At 47.8% G+C, this 15783-nt stretch overlaps 1 pseudogene; it reads left to right on the top strand.

Annotated features, from left to right (window-relative positions):
• The first annotated feature begins 8265 nt into the window (after positions 1 to 8265).
• Positions 8266 to 9207, top strand: LOC142290106 (olfactory receptor 52K1-like; annotated as a pseudogene).
• Positions 9208 to 15783: the final 6576 nt, after the last annotated feature.

Here is a 15783-nt window from a genome sequence, read left to right as displayed (position 1 = left end):
TCCCTTTCCGCAATCTCCGGTCCCAGCGGTGTCGGCTCCCTGTCCCAATACGGTGCTCCTGCGAGCTCCGGCGCACGGGTCGGGCCCCGCGAGACCTTCCGGACACTACCCACCACTGGCGATCTGGGTGGAAGGTCCCGCGGTGACTTGGCCTGGGGTGCTGCTTTGCAGCTGCAACCCGGCGCAACCTCAGCCGAGGTGTGGGGGATGGGCACAGGGGTTTTCTTCCGTTGGGCCTTCTGCACGGAGCGGCCTGTCTGCTCCGGCTCGGGGGAAGTCTCTGTAAATGCCTCTGGCTCGGGCTTCTGGACTTTCCAGGGCAGCACTTCCGGTCGGTCTCGTGCTCCGGCTACAGGTCGATCTGCCTGGGCGGACATGCAGGGTACCGCTACCGGTTGCGGAGGTAGCGGGCCTAGTGGTGGGGTCACGGCAGCCGATACGGGTAGCGAGGGAGGTAGCAGGGCGAGAGGGTTCAGACCGGGTCCCGCAGCCGCGATGAACGACCCACTAGGGGTACCGTGGCGTGGGTCACACACCCTCCCTTCCGAAGCTCCCTCCTCTTCGCGTCTCCGTACGATCGCTATAACCTCCGCCATGTCGGCCTCCCACTCCTCCAAGAGGAGCTGCATCTTGACCTGCAGCCGTTGTTGGAGCTGCGCGGTCCGGATCTCAACCCACGCCGCGGTTCCAGGCGCGGGGGCTACGGTGCTACGGGACGGCATATACATCTTGCTGGCGGCCTCTCCCAGGAACAAGATGGCCACAGGATCCTGGCGTCCCTGCTTTTATTGCCGCGGGCTAAATGCGGCCAGACGCCATCAGTCCCCATTAGTCTCTTTCCGGCTCCTCCTCTACTACTCGAGGAGACGCTCGAGCTGGAATTCTTCGCGCCCAAAATAGCGGCTTCACAAATTTTTCGGCCGGACACCTCCGGCGGTCACACAAGGCGCACTTCCACCAGTTAGTAGAATGGTAGGATCCTGTTCGTGACGCCAAGTTGTCGCGGGCGGAGGAGGGGACGCTACACTCTCCCACTGCTCGGGTCCGGCCGCTGCTGCTGCGGCTGCTGCAGCTCGGTGGTGGCTCAAGCGGTGGGCCGGATCCCGGGGACTCGAGCGGCGTTCCTCGCCCATGAGTGAAAAGGGAGATTGATTGGATTGTGGGGATTTGGATATTGTCCGTGACGCCACCCACGGTTGTGGTGATATTGGTGACACCACCGCTGCTCTAGACGGGGATCCCGGGAGCGGTGACAGGGAGCAGCTTTGTTGTTAGTTCTCCCCTCCGTGGGTAGGGGGTTGGTTGTCCCAGGGCCTGGTGATGGGGTAGGGATGAATGGCAGGCGGGTTACGAGGCCTGGTGAGGTGCAGGGTCGCGGGGTAGCGCTTTGCCGCACGACATGGTGGTACTCACTCAGCCAATGATGAGGACACAGTTCTCGGTAAAACACACGGCTTGATGGACGGGTCCCACAGACGGCTGCGGTGTTGTTTCTCCCGGCAGGTTGGTGGTGACTGCCTTTCCCTGCACCTATGTACGGTACATGGTTCCAATGGGTTCCCACCGGTAACCCGCTCCCCAGCTTGGATATGGGCTGGAGGAGCCCCTTTTGCCCGCAGGCTCTGGCCCTGGGAAACGGTTGCCTTGGCGGTGGCGGTGTCTCCCTCTCTTGGTTGGACTGTTGCCTTCTGTCGGGACTTGGCTGCTGGGAAACCCAGGAGGTTCCCTTCACTAACGAATTCGGCAAATTCACGGCGACTCCTAGCCTTGCCGGGGTCCGTAAGCCCCTGCCAGATGGTGCTGGCTTCTCTTTGCGTACCGGTCCGGTACTGCTGGGCCACCGCCCGTCCACGGTCCTTACGGTAGACTCCGATAGGCCACTCCTGCAGACGGTCACCACCGTCTGCCAACCTTGCTGTACCGCCCGGGCCACACACCCGGACGCTGTCAGCTAGTTGCTCCACTACCACTTTCCTTCCTCTCACTTTCACCTCCAAAGCTAAACTGTTTACTTTTCCCGCCTCCAGGACTGTGAACTCCTCGGTGGGCGGGGCCAACCGCCTGGCCCACCCCCCTGGTGTGAACATCAGCCCCTGGAGGAAGGCAACAAGGGTTTTGTGTCTGACTTCGGTGTGCCTGACCGGGAGTGTGGGGTGTGTGGGTGTTGTGCTCAGTGGCCCCTGGCTTGTCCAGGGCGCCACATTAGCACAGCTGAAAACAGTTTTGCTGATTAGAGAAGCTATAAAACTGACCTTCTTTTGAGCTAGTTGAGAATCTGGAGCATTACATTTGTTGGTTCCATTAAACTCTCAAAATGGCCAGAAAAAGAGAACTTTCATGTGAACCTCTACAGTCTATTCTTGTTCTTAGAAATGAAGGATATTCCATGCGAGAAATTGCTAAGAAATTGAAGATTTCCTACAATGGAGTGTACTACTCCCTTCAGAGGAGAGCACAAACAGGCTGTAACCAGAGTAGAGAGAAGTGGGGGCCGCGCTGCACAACTGAGCAACAAGACAAGTACATTACAGTCTCTAGTGTGAGAAATCGACACCGCACAGGTCCTCAACTAGCAGCTTCATTACATAGTACCCGCAAAACGCCAGTGTCACAGTCTACAGTGAAGAGGCGACTCCGGGATGCCGGCCTTCAGGGCAGAGAGGCAAAGAAAAAGCCATATCTGAGACTGGCTAATAAAAGGAAAAGAATAAAATGGGCAAAAGAACACAGATATTGGACAGAGGAAGATTGGAGAAAAGTGTTATGGACAGACAAATCGAAGTTTGAGGTGTTTGGATCACACAGAAGAACATTTGTGAGAGGCAGAACAACTGAAAAGATGCTGGAAGACTGCCTGACGCCATCTGTCAAGCATGATGGAGGTAATGTGATGGTCTGGGGTTGCTTTGGTGCTGATAAAGTGGGAGATTTCTACAAGGCAAAAAGGGATATTAAATAAGGAAGGCTAGCACTCCATTTTACAACGCCATGCCATACCCTGTGGACAGCGCTTGATTGGAGCCAGTTTCATCCTACAACAGGACAATGACCCAAAGCCACCTCCAAATTATGCATGAACTATTTAGGGAAGAAGCCGGCAGCTGGTATCTATCTGTAATGGAGGGGCCCAGTCCCCAGATCTCAACCCTATAGAGCTGTTGTAGGAGCAGCGTGACCGTATGGTGCCAAAAATTGCCCATCAACCAATCCAACTTGTGGAGGGGGGAAGCATGGGGCGAAATATCTCCAGATTACCCCCGCAAATTACAAGCTAGAATGCCAAAGCTCTGCAAAGCTGGAATTGTGCAAAGGAGCGATCTGTGCCGAAAGCCAAGTGTGAGGAGAAAATTATTATTTCAAGTGAAAAATGATTATTTCTAACCTCGTCACTGTCTGGACGATATTCTCTATTCATTTTTCATGATTTTTCATGGAAAAGACACAATTGTCTGGGTGAGAACAAACTTTCGAACTGTAGTGTAATTTCCCCTGGTCCCAGCTTCTGGAGCTTTAGGATAAGGCTATTGTGTGGTACAGGATCAAATGCCTTTGCAAAGTCCAAATAAATCACATCAGCTGCATTACCAATATCCAGGTTTGCACTTACCCCCTCATAGAAACCCAACATGTTGGTTAGACACGACTTATGTTTCATGAATCCATGCTGTCTGTCAGTTATTAAATTATTCTCTCTAATATATCGTTGCATGTCATCTCTTAGAATGCCCTCAAAAACTTTGCACACTACTGATGTCAGACTTACTGGCTGGTAGTTGCCTAGATCCACCCTCTTACCTTTCTTAAGTATCGGTACCACATCAGCCTCCTCCAATTCTGAGGTGTCAGCCCTGTTTCAAGAGAGTCTACTATAAGATACAATGGTCTGTCAAAAACTGAGCTCAATTTCCTCAATATCCGTGGATGAATGTCATCTGGGTCGGGGGATTTGTCAATGTTTAATTTACTCAGTCACAGGTGTACTTCTTATGTTAAATTAGTTATATCAGGGGGACTTTGATTTTTGCCTTGCTGAATGATCCTTGGAACAGTTAGTTCCTTGGTGAAAACCGATGAAAAGTGCCTGTTTAATGTCTCAGACTTTTCTTTGTTCAGGATAATTCCTGTTATAATCTTTTATGGGTCCGATACCATCCTTTTTTTTCTTTTTAGCATTAATGTATTGATAAAAATTTGGGGGATTAATTTTAGTGTCTTTGGTGATTTCTGTTTCAGTAGCTAATTTTTCCAGCTCGATTTCTTTTTTACATATCCTATAAACCTACTGATAAACTTTGAACCCTTCTAACTTCCTAACAAAAAAAAAGTTTAAAAAATTCTTATGATAAAAGATGTGTGGGAAATCTTATTTAATAACTATTTTGTGTGACATAACTCTAACTAACTTTCAAACGTTTAATTTTTATATCCTTAAACCAGATTAAGGATATAAAAATTAAAAGTTTGAAAAATGTTAAATTTGCTATTTTTTTTGCAACATTTTTGATATTTTCTATTAATAAACGCAAATAATATCAATCAAAATTTACCATTATCATGAAGTGCAATATGCCACGAAAAAAAAACAAACTCAGATTCCATGGAAACTTTCCATTTATTATATCACAAAGTGACACTGGTCAGAAGTGAAATATGAAGCTCAGACATTAACAGTCAGAGTGGCTCGGTCCTTAGGATCTTCAAGGTAGAAAAAGTTATGCAATTCTTCTTCTTGTAGGATTACTTACAAGACAGAAACCTGGCATTATACGGGGGGTATGCAAACTTTTTATATCCAGTGTAGGTATTTTTGGCGGCATTATTTAGGCCAGACTTAGTCTGTTTTCACTTCATAAAGTGAAAGGGTGCTGGAAGGGTGCAGGGCAGCGGCTCGGGGCGGCAGTAGTAGTCATGTAAGCAGGGGCTGCCAAGCCACAGCGCAGCCGATCAGTAACCTCTCGTGTTCCAGTTGCCACTCCACTGCAGGGATGCTTTCGCCACAGTCCATTCTTCCATTGAGACAATGAATCAGACACAGATGCACTTCTTATAACCAGCGGCACTTTACTTGCATTCACTACATGGATATTTTCAATTCGCATAACGCAGACACTGCTTCTGACTTCAACAGGGTTCCCTCCAGTCTCCGTTCCATAGTTAAATTTACCGTCCAACCGATTTCTTGGCACCCGAGCTCCTTTGGATACTACTAGGCCCCTCATTCTCCTGTCTGACGTCACACTGCACTAGCCAATTCAAAAAGTTCTTTAGCTTCTCCGTCCCACCCACAGGGATTTAGGTCATGCTATTGAAGGGGCTCATTGCGACAGCACTCCTCCACTCGTGCTTCTGGCCAGGACCTATTCTTCTCCTTAAAGAGCCCACTGACCTTGAGTCTCACAAGGAAATTTGTTGGGTTTTCAATCCAGGAAAGACGGCCGCCACCCCGACCGATCAGACTAAACCCCTCTTCTCTGAACGCAGTTACAACAGTCCTCTAATGTGCAGGACCCCGCATGCCCGGTGTCATAGGGTTGACCCTTAGGATCTCAAAGTTTGGGCTTCTTCTTTCTTTCTCCTACTGGGGACTCTTGTCTGCTTTCTACATCCTGCCCTATTTATACTCTTTCCCTCTCCTTTTACTAACCCCTTACTACTTAGAGGTGTCAGAAAAGCAGCAGCTGGATCGCCTTGCCACCTAGTAGTCCTTTATCAAATTACACAATACAAATACAGTCTATTATGAATAGATATCAAAGCTTTTTTCTGACTTATATGGGCACCCTAGGGAACACTATGTGCAGAGATAGTAGGTAACTATATAGTAATATGGCCGCCCTTCCCCTCAGTTTGATATAGTAATATGGCCGCCCTTCTCCTCAGTGGGATATAGTAAAGTACAGTGGGAAAAAAAGTATTTAGTTAGCCACCAATTGTGTAAATTCTCCCACTTATAAAGATGAGAGAGGCCTGTAATTGCCCTCATAGATCTTTTGCTTGATATTACTCCAAAGGTTCTCTATAGGGTTGAGGTCACGGGAAGATGGTGGACACACCATGAGTTTATCTCCTTTTATGCCCATAGCAGCCAATGACACAGAGGTATTCTTTGCAGCATGAGATGGTGCATTGTCATGCATGAAGGTGATTTTGCTCCTGAAGGCACATTTCTGCTTTTTGTACCATGGAAGAAAGTTGTCAGTTAGAAACTCTATATACTTTGCAGATGTCATTTTCACACCTTCAGGAACCATAAAGGGGTCTACCAGATGTCTCCCCATGATTCTGGCCCAAAACATGACTCCTCCACCTCCTTGCTGACGTCGCAGCCATGTTGGGACATGGTGGTCATCCACCAACCATCCTCTACTCCATTCATCTGGACCATCCAGGGTTGCTCCACACTCATCAGTAAACAAGACTGTTTGAAAATTAGTCTTCATGTATGTCTGGCCCACTGCAACCGTTTCTGCTTGTGAGCACTGGTGAGGGGTGGCCGAATAGTAGGTTTATGCACCACAGCAAGCCTTTGAAGGATCCTACACCTTGAGGTTCGAGGGACTCCAGAGGCACCAGCAGCTTCAAATATCTGTTTGCTGGTATGTAATGGCTTTTTAGCAGCTGCTCTCTTAATCTGATGGACTCGCCTGGCAGAAACCTTCCTCATTCTGCCTTTATCAGCACGAACACGTATGTGCTCAGAATCAGCCACAAATCTCTTCAGTACGATGATCACGCTTAAGTTTTCCTGAAATATCTAATGTTTTCATCCCTTGTCCAAGGCATTGCACTATTTGATGCTTTTCAGCAGCAGAGAGATCCTTTTTTTTCCCTTGTCACTTGAAAACTGTGGCTGCTTAATATTGTGGAACATCCAGTTTTCGTTTTATTGGACTGACCTGGCAAACTAATTATCACCGGTATCTGAGATTGAGTTCAGTGACCCAAAGACCCTGAGACACAAAACTATCAATGAGCTTCATTATTAATCGCTAGGACACTTACATTCAATATGCATAATAATTTGCAACATGGTGTATGGTGGAGTGAGTCCAAAGAGCTGTCGAAGAACACCAGAAACAAAATGCGTTTTTTTCGACGCACAAAAAAAGTGCCAGGCAACGTTCCATCCGCCCGGCGCAGGGGCTAAATATGCCGCATCCGACAAAAACCAGACGCAGCGCAAGGCCATGCGGCACAATATGGCGCTAATGTAAGTCTATGCGGGAAAAAAAGCAACCGGCGGCAAACGGTTGCGTTTTTTTCTGCAAAGCGCCGTATTGTGCCGCTCAGCAAAAACCGGATGTGTGAAAGCAGCCTTATAGAAAACGTTTCACCTCTCTCATTGCCAACAAAAGGATATGGAGATAAATATTGAGATGAACTTTTGTTTTGACCAAATACTTATTTTCCACCAGAATTTGCAAAAAAAATCTTCCAAATCAGACGCAGTGATTTTCTGGATTTGTTTTCTCCTTTTGTCTCTCATAGTTGTGGTCACCTCTGATGTCAATTACAGGCAAATCTCATCTCTTTAAGGGCGAGAACTTGCAGAATTGGGGGCTGAACAATGACTTTTTCTTCCCCCACTGTATATAGTAATATGGCCGCCCTTCTTCTATATTACTGCCATAACCTCCATCCATGGAGTCCGTCTGCTTCTTCCAGCCGCAGACACTGCTCAGACAGGGGACTGTTCTCTTTCACTGGAGATCTCCCTGTAGGGAGGGCCACAAGTTCCCTTCAGGTTCAGGTGCAGTGAGGACGGGGCCGGGTCATTAGTCTCCATCTTTAAAGCCGTTCCTGGGCCCTAGATGTGGAGACTCTGACTCTGGATCCTTGTCATATAGAACAATCAGAACAATCAGGGTATCCTGGAGGACCCGACCTCCATCTCGCTGGCGTCTCAGGGGAAGTGCAGGTCTGTGCCCAGTACTTATCTAGCCCCGGTCCATCCATCTGCTCCGTCAGGAGTCATCTCATCTCTTCAGTCCATAAAATCTATGAACAATCTGTCTTTAGATCTTCAGAAAATGATGAGCTGGTCAGAATAGCCACTGCCTGATAATCCAGCACACAGTGTCTTTACACAATGGCGTTTACCAGAGTTATAAATGCAGCTCTGGATGTGACTGGAGTATAAGATGTAAGTAATAAGAAGACAAGTAACCATGATGCCTTCTAGATTTATCAGTTTCCATCTTTTGTCTGATGTTGTGTTTTTTTGCCTCTAGAATAACATTCTCCAGAAGTGGAATGTGACCCATCATGGAGATGTCACTTCCAAACCAAACGTCCGGCTTCTCTCACACGGAGTTTGTTCTCTTCAGCTTCCCGGGAATGTTGCAGCATCGGGAGGTTTTGTCGGTTCCTTTCCTTATTGTATACATATTGATCCTCATGAGCAATTCCCCCATCATCCTCCAGATTTTTGTAGATCCGAGCCTCCACACTCCCATGTATGTCCTCATCCTCTCCCTCCTTACAAGCTCTATCGCCTACATTACAGCCATCATCCCTAAGATGCTCTTCTGCTTCTTTGGCTTTATGGAGATTTCCCTGACCGGCTGCCTGATGCAGATGTTCACCATACACTCCTGCTTTTGGTTGAGTCCGTCATCATGTTACTCATGGCGCTGGATAGATTTGTGGCCATATGTAAAACCCTTCACTACCACGAGATCATGAGTAAACGCTTCCTTCTGCAGCTTTCCGTCATCCATTGTTCGGAACAGTGTGATATCTGTTCTCATCGTTGTCTTGGCCTCCAGACTCCACTACTGTAGATCCAACGTGATCCTTCACTTCTTCTGTGAAAGCATGCTGCTCCTCAACCTGGCATGTGGAGACATCTCCAAGGTGCAGAATGTGGGGCTGCAGGCAAGGCTGGTGGTCAGTGTCACAGACATTACCATTATTTCAGTGTCTTACCTGAAAGTCCTATATACAGCGATGAAGATTGTGGTGGGCAGCGCTCGGCACAAGGCTCTGCACACTTGTGGCACACACCTGGCTGTGGTCGTTCTTCTTTATTCATCTGGAATAATTTCTTCGCTCTTATACAGATCTGCATCCTCCATCTCATATGACTTTCAGCACATGTCCAGCGCCCTAAACATTCTCTTCCCGGCTATAGTCAACCCCTTTATTTACGGCTTCAGGATGACTGAGATAAAGAATGGACTTCTCAAAAGGTGGAAGAGGAGATGAAGAGAAGAAGACCTCATGGTGTCAACACTGTTGGCGTGATTGGACCTGTTGATGGATATCGATAAGTTCAATGATATCCAGAGGATGTTCCAGACAGTGGCTTGTAGCAGAGATGCCAATGGTTACTAGAACAAAACCAATCTGTTCCCCATAATAGACACTAAGGTGGATAAAAGGCAAAAGGTAAAACGAAAATGAAAAGACCTGGGGGAAGGTCGGTCATAATATGATTGTAGGACCACTAAAAATCAACCCCAATGACTCACAATAGCAACAACGGATCAATGCGACCTTCATTCTAGATTGATTTGGGGATCGCAGCTCCTCGCAGTCACAGTACTACAGCACATAACGATTGTAAGACACCGGCTAAGAGGATCCAGCACATCAAGGGGCGATTTGATATTTGGGAATGTAGGCGAGCCGGGGACGTCTGTTATAAAGGCGGCCATGTCACCCAGGCTTGGATTAGTCCAGCAAGTTTTATAAATGCAATAATAAAAATATAAATAAACTATGTTTTACTTTGCTATTATCTGACTTTTATGCAAATACACAAAATATCTTCTTTATATATAATGAATTTCTTGTGAGAATAATAACTGTCCTCCTAAGATGGGAAGGAGGACAATGCTGCTGTCAGTAGGGTAAGCATAGGAAGGAGGACAATGGTGCCATCAGTGGGGTAAGGATGGGAAGGAGGACAATGCTGTCATCAGTGGGGTAAGGATGGGAAGGAGGACAATGCTGTCATCAGTGGGGTAAGGATGGGAAGGAGGACAATGCTGTCATTAGTGGGGTAAGGATGGGAAGGAGGACAATGCTGCTATCAGTGGGGTAAGGATGGGAAGGAAGACAATGCTTTCATCAGTGGGGTAAGGATGGGAAGGAGGACAATGCTGCTGTCAGTAGGGTAAGCATAGGAAGGAGGACAATGGTGCCATCAGTGGGGTAAGCATAGGAAGGAAGACAATGCTGCCATCAGTGGGGTAAGGATGGGAAGGAGGACAATGCTGCTATCAGTGGGGTAAGGATGGGAAGGAGGGCAATGCTTTCATCAGTGGGGTAAGGATGGGAAGAAGGACAATGCTGCTGTCAGTAGGGTAAGCATAGGAAGGAGGACAATGGTGCCATCAGTGGGGTAAGGATGGGAAGGAGGACAATGCTGTCATCAGTGGGGTAAGGATGGGAAGGAGGACAATGCTGTCATCAGTGGGGTAAGGATGGGAAGGAGGACAATGCTGTCATTAGTGGGGTAAGGATGGGAAGGAGTACAATGCTGCTATCAGTGGGGTAAGGATGGGAAGGAGGACAATGCTTTCATCAGTGGGGTAAGGATGGGAAGGAGGACAATGCTGCTGTCAGTAGGGTAAGCATAGGAAGGAGGACAATGGTGCCATCAGTGGGGTAAGCATAGGAAGGAAGACAATGCTGCCATCAGTGGGGTAAGGATGGGAAGGAGGACAATGCTGCTGTCAGTGGGGTAAGGATGAGAAGGAGGGCAATGCTGCCATCAGTGGGGTAAGGATGGGAAGAAGGACAATGCTGCTGTCAGTAGGGTAAGCATAGGAAGGAGGACAATGGTGCCATCAGTGGGGTAAGCATAGGAAGGAGGACAATGCTGCCATCAGTGGGGTAAGGATGGGAAGAAGGACAATGCTGCTGTCAGTGGGGTAAGGATGAGAAGGAGGGCAATGCTGCCATCAGTGGGGTAAGGATGGGAAGAAGGACAATGCTGCTGTCAGTGGGATAAGAACAGGAAGGAGGACAATGCTGCAGTCAATGGAGTAAGTATGGGAAGGAGGACAATGCTGCTATCAGTGGGGTAAGGATGGGAAGGAGGACAATGCTGCTGTCAGTGGGGTAAGAATGAATGGAGGACAATGCTGCCATCAGTCGTGTATGGATGGGAAGGAGGACAATGCTCTCATCAATGGGATAAGGATGGAAAGGAGGACAATGCTGCTGTCAGTGGGGTAAGGATAAAAGGAGGACAATGCTGCTGTCAGTGGGGTAAGAATGAATGGAGGACAATACTATCAGTGGGGTAATGATAAGGAGGACAATGCTGTCAACAATGAGGTAAGGATGGAAAGGAGGACAATGCTGCTGTCAGTGGGGTAAGAATGGAAGGAGGACAATGCTGAGGGTCAATGGGATAAGGATTGGAAGGAGGACAATGCTGCTATCAGTGGGGTAAGAATGGGAAGGAGGACAATGCTGTCATCAATGGGATAAGGATGGAAAGGAGGACAATGCTGCTCTCAGTGAGGTAAAGATGAGACGAGGACAATGCTATTGTCAGTGGAGTAAGGATGGGAAAGATGAAAATGCTACTGTCAGTGGGGTAAGGATGAGAAGGAGGACAATGCTGCCATCAGTGGTGTATGGATGGAAAGGAGGACAATGCTACTGTCAGTGGGGTAAGGATTGGAAGGAGGACAATGCTGATGTCAGTTGGGTTAGGATTGGAAGGAGGACAATGCTGCCATCAGTGGGGTAAGGACGCGAAGGAGGACATTGCTGCCGTCAATGGGGTAACGATGTAAAGGAGGACAATGCTGCTGTCAGAGGGGTAAGGACGTGAAGGAGGATAAAGCTGATGTCAGTGGGGTAAGGATAGAAAGGAGAACAATGCTGATGTCAGTGAAGTAAGGATTGGAAGGACAATGTAGCTGTCAGTGAGGTAAGAATGGAAAGGAGGAAAGTGCTGCCATTAGTGGGGTAAGGATGGGAAGGAGGACAAGAATAAGAAATGACACAGGGAAAAAGTATTAAACACATGATGAAAGACAGGTGCAAAAGGCAGTTGGAAAGTTATGACACAATCTGCAATCCTGCCACTTAATAAAAAATAATTACATCTGGTTCAACTGATGGTGATAAAAAGGTGTCTAATTACCAAGATGCCTCACAAGAAACATCTCTTGATGGGTAAAACCAGTGAGCTGTCTCAAGATCTTCACAACCTTATTGTTGCAAAACATACTGATGGCATTGGTTACAGAAGTATTTCTAAACCCCTGAAGGTTTCAGTGGGTCCTGTTGGGGCCACAATCTGGAAGTGGAAAGAACATCATTTCACTACAGTGTGTGCAGAATTATTAGGCAAGTTGTATTTTAGAGGATTTTTTTATTATTGATCAACAACTATGTTCTCAATCAACCCAAAAGACTCATAAATATCAAAGTTTAATATTTTTGGAAGTTGGAGTGTTTTGTTTTTTTTAGATTTGACTATCTTAGGAGGATATCTGTTTGTGCAGGTCACTATTACAGTCCCTGACAGACGTTCTGTGGTTTATCCATGTTATGTAAATAAAAGCTTATAACCAGATTTTAATTTCATCCATTGGTTTTATAAATTACTCTTTTGAAAGCTGAAACCCTCCCAAATTTGGTTTAGGTTATGAATATAAAGTTGCTGCAAAACTGAAATATTGATCATTTAATGAACAGAGAAAGGTGAGACTTTGGCAAGACAAAAGTTTTGTCGCCTTGTCATATAATGCACCCAATCCTCGTTTACATCCTCACCTGTGCTCACTAAATAATTCTATATATGTACCGTACAGACCAAAAGTTTAGACACACCTTCTCATTCAAAGAGTTTTCTTTATTTTCATGACTCTGAAAATTGTAGATTCACATTGAAGGCATCAAACCTATGAATTATCACATGTGGAATGAAATAATACAAAAAAGTGTGAAACAACTGAAAATCTGTCTTATATTCTAGGTTCTTCAGTAGCCACCTTTACTTTCATTACTACTTTGCACACTCTTGGCATTCGCTTGATGAGCTTTAAGAGGTAGTCACCGGAAATGGTCTTTCAACAGTCTTGAAGGAGTTCCCAGAGATGCTTAGCACTTGTTGGCCCTTTTGCCTTCACTCTGCGGTCCAGCTCACCCCAAACCATCTCGATTGGGTTCAGGTCTGGTGACTGTGGAGGCCAGGTCATCTGGTGTAGCATCCCATCACTCTCCTTCTTAGTCAAATAGCCCTTACACAGCCTGGAGGTGAGTTTGGGGTCATTTTCCTGTTGAAAAATAAATGATGGTCCAACTAAACGCAAACCGGATGGAATAGCACGCCGCTGCAAGATGCTGTGGTAGCCATGCTGGTTCTGTATGCCTTCAATTTTGAATAAATCCCAAACAGTGTCACCAGCAAAGCACCATCACACCATCACACCTCCTCCTCCATGCTTCACGGTGGGAACCAACCATGTAGAGTCCATCCGTTGGATCCAAAGATCTCAAATTTGGACTCATCAGACCAAAGCACAGATTTCCACTGGTCTAATGTCCATTCCTTGTGTTCTTTACCCAAACAAGTCTCTTCTGCTTGTTGCCTGTCCTTAGCAGTGGTTTCCCAGCAGCTATTTTACCATGAAGGCTGCTGCACAAAGTCTCCTCTTAACAGTTGTTCTAGAGATGAGAAGGTGTGCCCAAACTTTTGGTCTGTACTGTATATGTATAAACCATCCAGGAGTAGGTGCTACCCGCAAGATTTCAGAAATATGAGTAAAAAGACATATCAGAAAAGTTGTCCAAGAGCGAAGGCCCACCTGTGGAAACCTACAGAAAGACCTGGAATCAGCACAACTGTTTCACAAAAAAACAGTAAGTAATGCACTCCCCCTACAAGGCCATGTATGCACGCTCCTGTATGCATGCTCATCACTCTGTACCGCCCCCACGCCAGCAGCCAAGCCGCTCGGATCCGGAGCTGCGGTGGCTCAAGGGGTCTCCGCATCCAGGGGGGCCCGCGCGGACACTCAAATTAAAAGAAGGAGGGGGAATATGTACAAAGGGGTTAGAAAGTTCGTGACGCCACCCACGGTGTGTGGTAATGTGAGGGACCACCACTGCGGTTGGGGAGCCCAGTGACGATAGTGTGACAGCCTGATGTTTAACCCCACCCGTGGGTAGGGGGTTTGTGTCCCGGGGCCCGTTGGATGGTTGGTGCTTGGGTGCCGTTGGGGATCGTGACAGGGGTTTTCAGTGTACTCACTCAGTCCAGGAATAACAATGTAAGGGGTGGGCAGACCCCTTACAAGGAAGCAGAGTTTAACCCCCTGAAAGTTGTTAATGCTGATGTTATTTAATAAAATGTTTTACTGTTTTAGTGGGTTCCCCTAGTGGCCGGGTGGGACGGCTGTCCCCATAGGAACAGGGTAGAGGAAAGGAGGAGCCGGCAGCAGAAAGGGGAGGGAAAAAAAGGGTTGTGCAGAAAAAGTTAGAGTCAGAGGCAGTTGAGTCCTGGACGGGAGAGAAGAAGCAGAAGCGGCAGAGTGTGAGAGCTGGGTGGACAGGAAAGCGAAGGAAAAGAAGAGAAGAAGTGTCCTCAAGGGTGAAGCAGTATTGGTGTGGGTCCAGTCTGTGTTAACCGGAGTGGGAGCCAGGTGAAGTGGAGTAGCCGGGCACATCCCCACTAGAGGAGACATCCAGAAAAGGTTTTCCCCAGCCGAAAGTTGTGACATCATCTGATTATTGCCTCTGTCATGAAGAAGTGTACAATAAACATGCCTGCTGGTTCAATTGATCCACGTCTATCAAGTGTTTGTATCTCTGACAGCGACATCTGCACCACCACACTCTGCCCCACCAAGTCATCTCCTGTCCCTAAAGTGACGGCGGAGCCAGGGGTAAGCCTGATAGAAAAAGGGGCCACGACTACAATCCCCGAGGCGCCCCTGGCACCCCGTTACAACAACACCGACAGCTTGTAAACCAGAGTTCTGAGCACCACTGCAGCTTGTAGGGAGCACGCTTGGGTCCGTGCCCTTGGTGTTGCTGTTAGCCTGTGGCCCTGTCCTTGGCACCTTTGTCTCTGTTTGGACCCTCATGTATAAAACCTTTCTGGTCCCGCTCACCTGTATGGCTAATGGAGTGAGCTTGCTCTCAGGGTTCACGCGTAGGATTTCTTTTGACTGTATTGGGAAAGTCCTATCCCATCGGTGTGCTAGTACCCCGATTTTGGAGCAGGTTGGGGTTGAATCTTGAAGTCTTCACCCCCGTCGGGTAAATTACTAGAACGCGTGAAGCTACTTTCCGGCCTAGGGTCCACGTACCCCGTCGTGCCCTGGCCCCTGCCCGGTGATAGCTCAAGGCCGCCGGCTGCCCTCCTCGGCTGTCCGTGCCCCTCAACACTATACCCTGCGACTGGGGTTCCAGCTACTACCAGGCCCAGATCAACGTCTGCCACCTAGTATCTACAGGAGCCCTGCTCCGTGACCTCTCCTCACGAGGGTCACCACTCCACCTCCTCTCCTCTGCTCCACTCTAGCTCAACTCCCCTGCTCAACTTCTCCAGATCAACTGTCACTTTCCTCACTTTCCTCTCACCAACCCCCCATGTGGGCGGCCCTATTCCCTTCAGGCTCCAAAATGGTGTGTCTGGTGGGTACAGTGTAAAGTGTTTCTAGGATTTTGATTGGCTAAGCTGTTACCAACACCAAAGAACCAGGACCCGTAACTAAGGAGGGTGGATACTGTGCAGAAGGGCAGATTGCACAATACCCTGTGACGACCTGATAGGCCAGGGCGTCACATTCCCCCTTGGTTAAATGT

Source organism: Anomaloglossus baeobatrachus, chromosome 2, assembly GCF_048569485.1.
Source record: "Anomaloglossus baeobatrachus isolate aAnoBae1 chromosome 2, aAnoBae1.hap1, whole genome shotgun sequence".
In the NCBI taxonomy this organism is placed as follows: Eukaryota; Metazoa; Chordata; class Amphibia; order Anura; family Aromobatidae; genus Anomaloglossus; species Anomaloglossus baeobatrachus.
This window is presented reverse-complemented; position numbering and strand designations above follow the sequence as displayed.